The following is a 12,661-nucleotide window of genomic DNA, read 5'->3' as shown; positions in this document are numbered from 1 at the left end:
TGAATAACCCAAAGTCCTATGTCTTAAAGATTGGTTCTTAGAATAGGGCTATTATGAGACAGTAAGACTTCTAGGAGATAGGTAATTACAGGAGGCCCTTAGGTGCCCTAAATGGATTGTGGGACCTTACTAATCTCCTCTCTGCTCTTGTTCAAAATGCGAGCCTTTTGTTTATGCATGTATTCTTGTAAGGACGGGACACCATTTACCAATTTTGTCTCTAAAAATATGTGCTAAGTTACCATTTCTCTGAGTAATTTTTGCCTCTGATATTGTGTGTTAATAATGTGAAGCTGACTAATAAACTAGCTAATGGAAAAAGGGAAAATTGACATTTTTAATTAAGGTCATTATAAAACATAGCAAACGTACTGAATTACAGTGAATCATACACATTAAAATGGTGCATTAAATGGTCCAAAAATCATACATAAGAAGCAAAGGAATTTTTTTAAAGCTTCAAAAAAGAAGTTTCACAAAAGATATTCCCTTGGCACATAACACAAAGGGTACAGAACTTAGAATATTGAAAGCTGAAAAGGAAAACACCAAGTAACTTATACAGATAGACATATTATAATTATTACCAACTTCTCAATGGAAACATTAACTTCTGGAAAGGCCAGGGTCTGGATAGATGTCCTGCAGATTCTAAGAGACCACAGAAGCCAGGCCAGAATACTATACCCAGCAAAACTTTCAATCACAATAGATGGAGAAAATAAGATATTCCATGATAAAACAAAATATTTAAGCAATATCTTTCTACAAATCCTGTCCCACAGAAGATGCTAGAGGGAAAACTGTAATACATTGAGGTTAACATCACCCAGGTAAAACTAAGAGTTAAATAATCCAAGATTAGCCAATCAAAAGAGCAGAAACACACACACACACACACACACACACACACACACACACACACACACACATACAAACTCATGCAGGCACACACACAGGCACACACATGCACACACACCACCAAAACTATATAACAGGGCTTAAAAATCAAGGGTCACTGATATCTCTCAACATCAATGTTTTCAATTCCAGAATGAAAGGACACAAACTAACACAATGGATGAGAAAAGAGGATTTACTGAATCTAAGTCACACACCTCCTTATAAGGGTAAACATTATCAAAGAAGAGATAGGGAAGGGCATTACATACTCACCAAAGGAAAAATCCATAAGAGGACATTGTAAGACTTGACACTTATGTGTCAAAGACAAGGATTTCCAAGTACATAAAACAAGCAAACAAACAAAAAGAAAAACAAAACACCACTACAGTTTGAATCACTTATTTATCCTAATACACTAATAGAGAATTTAATCCCCCCTCACAAATAGACATATTATCCAGACAACAACTAAATAGAGAAATACTGGAGCTAACTGATATTAAAAACCAAATGGACCTAATAGATATTTGCTGAACTTTTCACCCCAATATAAATATATACATATACATTCATACATGCATACCTACATAAATACATACATAGATACATGCACATACACACATACTTCTCAGCAACTCATGGAACTTTCTACAAAACTGACCACTTACTCTGACACAAAGCAAGTCACAACAGATACAAGAAAACTGAAATAGCATCATGCATCCTATCTGACCACCATGAGGAAACAAAACAATTTGAATATCAATAATAATAGAATCAACAGAAAGCTTGAAAACTCATGGAAACTGAATAACTCTCTGCTGAATAAGGAAAATGCATCAAGAAAGAAATTAAGGATTTTCTATGATTGAATGAAAATAAATACACAGCACACCCAAAATTATGGGACACAATAAAGGTGGTTCTAATAGGCAAGTTCATAGCACTAAGTGACAACATAAAAATTGGAGCAATCTTATACAAGTAATGTAACAGCACACTGAACGTTTTAGGACAAAAGATAAAAACACACACACAAAAGGAGTAGTGTTGACATAATTTCCCTCCCTGGTCCTGCAGCTATTTAGCACCAACTAAACATACAGAGTCTTATATTAATTTTAAACTGTTTGGCCAAAAGCTCAGGCTTATTGTTGGCCACCGCTTTCTGATTAATTAACCCATTAATCTGTGTATCTCCATGTAGTCTTGGCTTACTGGTGATGTCCAGGTCTCTTGATATCTTTGTAGCTACATGGTGTCTCCCTGCCTCTTTCTGCTACCTTTCTCTATCCCTGTTTTGATTTGCCACCTGGCTAAATCCTGCCTGTCCATTGGCCAAAACAACTTTATTCATCAATCAATAATAGAAACATATATTCATAGCACACAGAAGGACATCCCCTATTAGAGTAGAGTACAAGAAATAATCAAACAGGGCTAAAACTCAATAAAAGAAACAGCAAGAACAAAAATTTATAAAGAGTCAAACAGCATTGCTTCTCTGAGAACATCAATAAGATTGTGAAAAATTTATGCAAATTAATCACAAGTGAGAGAAGAATGGGGAATAGTCTTGAAGCCATTGGCACAGGAAAAGACTTTCTGAACAGTATACAATTAGCATAGGCACTAAAGTAAAAAAAAATTCACAAATGGGACCTTTGAAACTGAAAACCTTCTGTATGGCAAAGGACACTGTCATTCAGACAAAGTGGCAGCTAAAAGAATGGGAAAAGTTTTATTACTAACTATGCATCTGATAGAGGCCTAATGCCCAAAATATATAAAGAACTAAAAAAAAACTAGATAAAAAGCAAATAACCCAGGTTAAAATGGGGTACAGATCTTAACAGAGAATTCTGAAAAGAGGAAACTAAAATAAAATGGCTGAGATACAATTAAAGAAATATTAACATCCTTCACCGTTGGGGAAATGCAAAGCAAAACTTTGAGATTTCATCTTATACCTGTGAGAAAGGCTAAATTCAATAAAACAGGTGACAGCTCATGCTGATGAGGATATGGAGCAAGGGCAACAGCCATCCATTGATGATGAGAGTGCAAACTTTTACAGCCAGTATGGAAATCAAAGGGGAAGTTCTTTGGAGGACGGGAATCTATCTCAAGATCCTTGTATACCAGTCTTGGCTATGTATGCAATGGAGATTTTATCCTACCAGAGAGAGAGAGAGGCTCAAAATTATTCTTTAAGGCTGTATTCATAATAGCCAGAAATTGGAAACAACCTAGATGTCCCACAACAGAATAATGGATAAAGAAAATTTGATACCTTTACACCATGGAGTATTACTTAGCCATTAAGGAAAATGAAACCATGAAATTCACAGATAAATGGAAGGAACTAATAAAAGTCATCCTGCTCCTCTCTTTTTCTCCCTCTCTATGTCTTTTCCTCTCTCACTCTCTCTTCCCCTCTTTCCTTTTTTCTCTGCTATGCTGCTCCTGTGCCCAGAGGCTGATCTCCCCCTTCACTTTCCTCTTTATATGATTACTTTCCCTAAAATAAATAAATAAATAAATAAATAAATAAATAAATAAATAAAGTCATCCAGAGTGTGGTAACCCAGAAAGATAATTGTGGCATGTATTTGCTTATGTATGGACAATAGATGTTAAGTCAATGACAACTAAGCTACCATATGCAAACTCACAAAGATAAGTTATAGATTAAGTTATGGTGGGCATGGGCTTGGCGGAGTGGGGTTTATTTTTTAGGAGGAGGCATTTCTAAATACCCCCTGGAACTTGATTTATACACAGGGCTGGGCCTAGAACTCAGAAATATGCCTGCCTGTGCCTCCCAATTTCTGTGTTTAAAGGCATGTACAAACACACTAGACTGCTAGTAAGTTTTAATAGAAATTCAAGGTAAACCTGGCATTGTTAGATGGCAGTCTGTGTATTGGCACAGTTCAAGAATTTTTGCGCTAGTAATTGGGATAAAAATTGTGAGGTTAGGTTAAATAATAGAACTCTTGTTAATAATAATAAAAAGTGCTGTAGAGATGGTTCAGTGTTCAAGAGTGCTTACTGGCTGCTCTTGCTAGAGGACCAAGTTTCCATTCCCAGCATCCACATGGTAGTCCACAACTGTCTATAGCTCCAGTTACTGGACATCTGATGCCCTCTTCTACCTTCTTGTGCATCTGGTACTTATTTGGTACACATATGTACATTCATTCAAAGCACACATACAAAGAAAATATAGTAAAGGTTGTGCATGTTGGCACACTTCTTTAATCTTAGCACCCCAGAAGCAGAGGCAGGGAGAATTTCTGATTTTGAGGCCCATTTAGTCCATAAATAGAGTTTCAGAGCAGTCAGGCCTCAGCTATTATAACAAGAAACTCTGGTTTGAAACAAAAAATAATTAATAATAAAAGTAATAGAAATTGAGCAGAGTGGTTTGATGAGCAGTGTGTTGCCAGAGGATTGTAGTTCCATCCCTGTGCAATGCGGAAAGCAAGATGATTTGAGGATGCCAAGTTTGAGCCAGTTCTGGGTTATATATGAAATTTCACCTCAAGAAAATAAATGGGCTATGTTACCTAACTGGGCAGCATGGAGCCATAGGTATGTTAATCAAGGACTCATTGATGGAGACAAGAGGACACCAGTAGAGTGAGACTGAGCCCTCCACTGGGCTATACACACTTTGTCTAAACAAGTGGTAGAGGAGGAGGAGAATCGGGAGTAAATAGAACTCTGGTGGACAGTTATTGTCACTTTTCAAAGAAACATTCTCAAAAAAGAAAAGCAGGGAGTCGGGAGTTTAATCAGGAAGTGGGCTTGGTTGTCTGCTGGTGAATGGTGATAACAGGAATCTAGGCCTTGGCTGTATCATGACTTTGTGTAAGAAGAGATAAAAGGAGCATGGAGGGTGAAAAGGAGGAGGCTGGGTGGTGAAGGTGATAGTACAGGTCTGCATACTGTATTCCTTGCCCTCTGTAGGAAGTAGTGGATGGATATCATGAACCATGCAGTCCTGGCTTGCAGAAGGAGATGCAGGGTGAATGAAATAAAAATAGTGTGTCGTATTATAGAATATTACCTTTAGTAAAATGTGGGATCTCATATACAATGGTGAATTATAAAGAAAAAATGTTTTTAATATTTAGAAAGTATGTTAATAGTGCGCTGGTTTAATTATAGGGTAAGTAAAAGCATTACAGTTAGCATTTAACAAGTGTTTTAAACCTGATTGGTAATTTTTTTCATTTCCCAGATTTCTTGCTTTTTGAGAGTGAAAAAATATACTCTACATAGTAGGCATATCTATTCATGTTAAATATACTCTCAACCAATTGTGGAAGGATTTCAGTTATTTTATTTGCATTGACAATAAAATACATTTTAGTTTATTAACTTTTTCTCAATTACTTTATGAATAGAGGTTTGCATAAAATATATGTTTTGAATATTTCATTTTTTAATATGTACTCTTTGTAAATTTGCAAGGTGACATAGAAAAGAAAACCTTGTTATCTGTTGCAGGTTACAGTTTAATATAGTATATTAATAATCTTACACTGTTGATTGTTGCTAGTTATTCTTATTTTTGTACATATGATTTGTCTTCTAGTGAGATAGGAATTATATAGTCTAAAATTTATAAGATTTTGTTTTTTTCTCCTTATACCCTCCATAGTTTTTATTTCACAAAAGTTATTAATTGGTAATAAATTTTATTGAGTGTTTACATTGTGCACGTACAGGTTCACTTATGTGTGTTTACATGCATAGACTAGAAGTACACCTGAGGTATGGTTCATTTGAAGTTGTCCACTTTGTGTTTCTTTGTGCCTTTCAGTGGTACCTGTGCCACACTGAGTAAACTAGACTGTCTGACACTCACAGGGATTCTCCTGTCTCTCTATCCCCTGGGCTGGGATAATTTGTATTCACCACCATGCACTGTGTTTCTTACGTGGGTTTTGGGGATTAGACTTTATACACTGTACTGTCTACCCAGTATGACAGTAGATGTTCCTGAATGTTGCAGAATCACTTAGTCTTCTATTGCTGTGTATTATATTGCCATGTGTATCTGTAAGTTGTGTAGTCTCCATTCTTTATAGACACTTATACACACATAAATGCATACACAGATATATTAGAATTTGCTTTTGTTAAAATCTTAGCATTTTTATTTGTATTTGTGGCATTTTCAATAATAATTGTTGTATATTTTCATAAATATTAGTTACTTCTCTCATTGCTCCAACCAAATACCTGACAAAAAAATAATTTAAGGAAGTAACGATTTAGAAAATGTTCAGAAAGCTTTGGTCCTACCTGGCAGAGAAAGCATAGCAGCAGGAAAATGCACATCATGGATACTCATATTGCATCTGCAATCAGGAAGTTGAGAGAGGTAAATGATAGATTTCAGTGGACTTCGTATAGTCTTATTTGGGTTTTTTTTGGTTCTACATTTTAAGCTTTAGTTTTTGTATGTGGTACATGCATACATGGTGGAATATTTAGTGTATGGGTACATGAACCTGTGTAGAAGCCAGTGGAAATACCTTCCTTTATAATTCTGAGCCCTCATTTGTCCTTTAAATAGACTTCTCATTGAGCTTGAAACCCACTGTTCCAACTATGCTTTCTGGTCACCAAGCTCTTACTATCTGCCCATCTCTGTCTGCCAGTATAGAGATTACAGGTATATACTGTCATTTTTAATATATTGTGTGGGTGGAATGGATTTGAACTCATATCCTCATGCTAGAACAGCAAGGTTTTTTACCAAAATGAACCATTTTCTCAGCCATATGCTTTCTAATTTTTAATTCATTTTGGGACCCCAAACCCCTAGAATGGTGCCATGTTCATGAGGATAGGTCTTCTATCCGCAGTTTCACTGGAAATACCTTCACACACATGCCTAGAGGTGTGTGTGTGTGTGTGTCCTAGGTAATTCCAAATAACAGTGAGACTTACAATGAAGACAAAGGATCACACCTTATTTACCTCTCTGTATATGCCCTTGAGTGCAGGTGCCTTCAGATTCCAGAAGAGGGAATCACCTCCCTTGGAATTGAGGTAGAGATCTCAGTGAGCAACCTGACATCTAGGATCCATTTTAAGAGCAGTACATACTCTGGCCCACTGTCCCATCCCTCCAGATTCAATTTTCACATATAACTTTTATTATTTAACTTTTGCCCATGATTTTCTTCTTGCACATTTATTGGTTGCATTAATTTTGATTTGCCAGTTTGCATATTAACATTTATACATGAGCGACATTCCTCGAAGGGATATCCAGTATCAGCCAAAAAACTTATAAGCATATTCTAAAAGAGTTATAGCAACTATACATTATTATTTCTCCAGAATTGTTTTTCCCTTTTTGCATTCCTGGGTGTTTGTGTTTTAAAATAACTTTCTTCCGTTTGCCCAGTTACCTATCCATATTCCTACCTTGTTACCTCCCTGCCACTTTTAACCTTAGGCCTTTTGCTAAAGTTTTTGATGTACTTAATGAATGGGAGGAATTTTCTGCATTTATTCTGTCCCCTCTTTTCCTGTCCCTCTTCTTCCTTCCCCTTCTGCCCTTTATGGTTCTAAACAGTACCTTCTATTTCTGAGCCTTTCTCCCTCACCTCCCTCTCCTATTTCCTCCTCCTTTTCTGTTTTCCATCCTGACACTCTTACCTTCCCTTTCTCTCTACAGCCTCTCTTCTCTTTTCCCTTTCTCTCTAAACTCTTTTTCCGTCTTCTATCATTTTCCTCCCCTCTCCCAATTCTTGCTTCTCTCCCTCTGCTCTTCCTCTCCCTCCCTCTCCTCTCTCTTAGTTCCCTCTCTTTCCCGGTCCTTATTTTCCCTTCTCCCTCTTCTTTTGCCTCCCTACCCTTACAGTCTTCAGCTGCACCCTCAGCTGTCTTCTTTCTATTGCCTTCTCAACCTATTCTCTTTACCTCCATTACTTTCCTTTCCTACATCCTGTCCTTGTCCTCTCTTCTCCTCTCTGCTCTCCTTCTCCTCTCCCTCAGCCTGTAGACACCCTCTCCTGTTTCCTCCTTACCTCTCCATTAATCATTCCTTACACCTCTCCTAACTTATTCTCTTTCCTCTATTTTTAATTCCCACCCTGCCCTATAGTGCAGATTTCTTTCCTCCTCCCCTCCTCTGCTTCTCCCTCTCCCTGTTCTATTTATTCACTCTCCCTTCCTATTTCTTCTCTCACCACTCTATTCTCTCCCTCCCTTTCTCCTTCCTCCTCTTTCCTTCCATTTCCCCCTCTTTCTACTCCGTTCTCCCTCCACTTTCCTCTCCCCCTTCCCATTACCTCCTACTATTGCTCTTGTCCCTGCATACCTTTTCTCCTTCTTCTCTCCCTGTGTCCATCCTCCTGTCACCTTCTCCTCCTAATCACCTACTTCCCATTACCCTCCCTTTCCTCACCAGTTATGTTATTGAATGGGAGGAATTCTCTGCATTTCTTCTGTCCCCACTTCTCCTGTCACTCTTTTTCCTTCCCCATAGTACTTCTTCCCATTGGCCCACCCCTCTCCTATATCCCTCTCCTCTGTCCCTGGCAGTTTCCTTCCCTATACCATTTATCCACCTCCTCCCCCACTTTGCTTTTACTCCATTTCTCCCTCAACATCCTGCCCCTACCTCTCTTTCCCTTTCCCCCCTCACTCTGGGTCCTTTTCTTTCCTTCCTTATCTTTTCTTTCCTCTTTCTTCATCTTTTCTTCTGCATCTCAGTTGAATCTTGTTCTATCATTATTTTGGTGTGCCTTCTCTAGTTATTTTGTTTTGATTGGCTAAGCATTTCTCATTCATCCTTATCCTTTTATAGAAATAATTATTTCATTTGTTCTTTTGTATTCTTGGTTTTGTTTTGATTTTATTAGTGTTGGCTCTGCATTCTTGGTGCTCTAGTTGTTAAGATTCTGAACCAGCTGGTGAATCCCACATAAACAGCTGACCTGAACAAGGGGGAGCACATGGCCATCAGTCTGCTGTCTGGGAGCCAATCAAAGGAATGATCCAGACCCCTGAAAGTGCATGTCAACAAGGAGGCCTCCACATCCTATGGGGCCTCTGGTAGTGGTTTACTATTTTTTCCTGGCATAAGAAGGGACTTTGAGAGCCCAGTGGGAGGGCCTAGGCCCAGCCCAGGATGATGATGTGGAATCTGGGGAGTCTCCATGGAGGGCTCTACCCTCTATGTGGAGGGGAGGAGAGAGGGGGTGTTGGAGGGTTTTGGTGGGGAGAGGCAGAAGGGATTTATATGTGAAATTATAATTTTGTAAAAATAAAGAATATTATGTAAAAAACTATTATTCATTGAATGAAAAAAATATTCCGAACCCATGATAATGAGTTCTGATCTTTGTCATTTTTTGTAACTAAGCATATTTGAGTTTTTTTGATATTTTCAACATTTGTGTGTGTACTCATGAACTTAGCATACAATCAGGTGTGTACATGTAATAACTCACATGTGGATGGTAGTTGAGGATATCTTACTGAGGTTAATTCCCCTTTTTTCTACCATGTTTTCCAGGAATTCAATTAAGACTTGCTGGCATGAACCCTTTTCTGATGAGCCACCTCCAGTTCCTAGTTTTTAAAATGTAGAGAGTTAGAGAAATAGATTTCTTTCTTGTAATAATTTCATTCTATTTCCCAACAATGTTCTGTTATATTACGTTCTCCTTCGTATTAATTATGTTCGGTTTCATTCCTACCACTATTTGGGTAGGATTTTTGAACCCACTCCCAATTTCTTTAGAGACTCACTGATTTTTCAAAGTGTTTTATTATTCTAATCTCTGTGTATAGTTCCTATAGTTAATTTTTTGTGCTGGTGTGTACTTTTTAAAATGCTGTCATAAATATAAACTACTTTAGTTATCTTGTGTTTGCTAAGAATTGCTTTATATAAAATATAACTATCTTTTAGGAAAAATCCTTAGGCTGTGGAGAAGAATGTGTTCTGATCTTGTTCCTTGGAATGTTCTCTAGATTTTAGTTCAGTTCATTTATTTCTATGTAACATGTTTCCTTGTTTTCCTTTTGATGTGAGGACCTGTCTGTTGGTAATAATCTTGTATTCAAATCACCCAATATAATGTTGAAATCTGTTATCTTTTGCTTAATAGTGTTTATTTTATAAAATTTGGTATGCTAATGTCACATAAATATATGTTTATGTCCTTGTTTTGTATTAGTCACAATATCAATATGTAGTAACTTTCTTTGTCTCTTTAAAATGTACTTTGTGGACTATCAGCATGGATATTGTTTGTTTGCACATGTAAATTTCAACCTGTCTTATTGCCACTGAATTGCATTTGTAGCAGGTAACCAATAGCTTGATCTCCTTTACGCTACCTAATCTGTGAATCCATGTCTTTTAATTGGAATGTCAGAAAAATAAGAGTCAGAATTGTGTTAAGATATGTATTAATTGCAGTCTTTTTGTTGTTTTTGTAATACTGTCATTTTTCCCCAGTCATCTTTTGGTGATAGGCTGTATTAAAGAAATTTATTCCTTCCAGTATTACCATTGTTACCTTTGTATTTTGCCTTTAAAGTATCCTTTCCCATATCATGTATAACTTTTTCAAGGTAGTTGTAAAGATGTATAGAGGCTTTCCCTCATATTTAAGACTTTTCACTTCTTTTCTTGTTCTTGTCTTGGGAATGCTTTATTGTTTCTAACTTTTTGTTTTTGTGTGTTATTATAGGATACATTGGGAGATGGTGTCCTAATTAGCTCTGGTTGTCTTTAGCTACATTAAATGCACCAGAAGACGGATACACTTGGAAGGTAAGGCTTGTTTTTATAATATTCCATATAACAACTCTTTAAAAAACAGTTTTAGATACAACTACTTAATTTCACCCAAGAAGAAAGTGACTTATTTTAGGCTATGATCGATCACAACCAAGTTTATAAGAAATCTTCAGCTGCTTATCCAGGCTTGTAGAATTCTAGTTCTGTCCACATTCAGCAAAGTTTTGGTACTACTGCATCATTTACTTGGGGTGTAATGGCTTTTATGTAATTCGTAAGAAATTTTTTATTCATTTTAAATGCCAATCACACTTCTCCTTCCCTTCTGTTCTTCTGTGACGCCCACTGTTGCTCACCCCAACCACATCCACTCCTCAGAAAGGATAAAGCCTCCCATGGGAGTCACAAAAGCTAGCATATTCAATTGAGGCAGTACCACATCTCTCTCCTGCATTAAGGCTGTGCAAGCTGTAAAACGGTAGCTCATGCACCAGGCATAGATACTGGTCCCACTGCCAATGTTAGTGCAAACAGATCAGGCTACACAACTATCACACACATGCAGAGGGCATAGGTTGTTCCCACACAATCTACCAGCTATATCTCTAAAGTTGATGAGGTCCCAGGATATTGTGTAAGATGTCTCTGTGTTTCCCATCATAATTTTAACCACCCCATAAAATCACTTCTTCCTCTGTTTGACTAGACTTACTTAGCTTGGCCTGGTGCTTGGATATTGATCTCTGCATCTGCTTCCATCCTTTACTCAATGATTCTATGATGACAATTAGGGTAGTCACCAATCTGATTACAGGGGAAGGCCAGTTCAGGCACCCTTTCCACCATTTCTAGGATTTTTCGCTTGGTTCATCCTTTTGGATACCTGGGCATTTCCCTAACAACATTTTTCTCACTAACATCATAAGAACACCCCATATCAAGATATCTTTTCCAAGGCTCCCCCGCAACTCGGTCCCTCCCCCAAATGCCCTATAGCCTTCCTGCCCCTCACCAGGCCCCAGGTTCAGTTTACTCAGGAGATCTCATCAATTTCCCCTTTCCAGGGCGACCCATGTGTCTCTCTTAGGGTTTTCTTAGTTACCTTGCTCTTCTCTGGAGTAGTTAATTGTGGTGTGATTATCCTTTGCTTTACAGTTACTATTGTGTGGTACAACTTGAGGAGTTTTTGTATTAGCTCTTCTTTGACATTCTGGGAGAATTCTGTGCTGCAATCATGTGGCCCTGGGCTTTTTTGGTTGGGAGTCTTTTAATGTCTACTTCTGTTTCCTTAAGTGTTATAGGTGTGTTTAAATAGTTTACCTGGTCTTGAATTAATTGTCGTATCCCATACCTACCCAGAAAATTGTTCATTTCTTTTATGTTTTTCAGTCTTACAGAAAATGGGTTTTTGAAGTGTGACCTGATGGTTCTCTGTTATTATGTCCCCCTTTACATTTCTGATTTTGGTAATTTGGGCTTTCTCTGTGCCTTTTGGGTTGTTTGGGTAATGGTTTGTCTATCTTACTGATTTTTGTCAAAGAACCATCTCTTTGTATCCTTGCTTTTTTAAAATTGTTCTATGTTTTGTTTAGTTTATTTCATCCCTGAGTTTGATTATTTCCTACTCCTCCTGGGTGTGTTTGCTTCTTTTTTCATCTAGAGGTTTTAGGTCTGCTGTTAAATTGCTAGTGTGGGATTTCTCCAAATTATTTAAGCATTTAGTGATAATTTTCCTCTTAGTACTGCTTTCATAGTTTCCCATAAGTTTAATTATGTTGGATATTTACTTTCAGTGAAATCTAAGAAGTCAGGCTTACCTTCTCTATACTTTACTCTTTCATGTCTCTTACTTGACATTTACAACCTTGTTTGCCACTCTGGTGCTCTGCTTCTTCAGTCAGATCTGCTTGATCACCACATACATACTTGTCCTTAAGTAAAACCTACTGGATCACTACTTCTAAGTTA

Source organism: Cricetulus griseus, unplaced genomic scaffold (assembly GCF_003668045.3).
Source record: "Cricetulus griseus strain 17A/GY unplaced genomic scaffold, alternate assembly CriGri-PICRH-1.0 unplaced_scaffold_2, whole genome shotgun sequence".
Taxonomy (NCBI): Eukaryota; Metazoa; Chordata; class Mammalia; order Rodentia; family Cricetidae; genus Cricetulus; species Cricetulus griseus.
Note: the sequence above shows the minus strand (reverse complement) of the source record.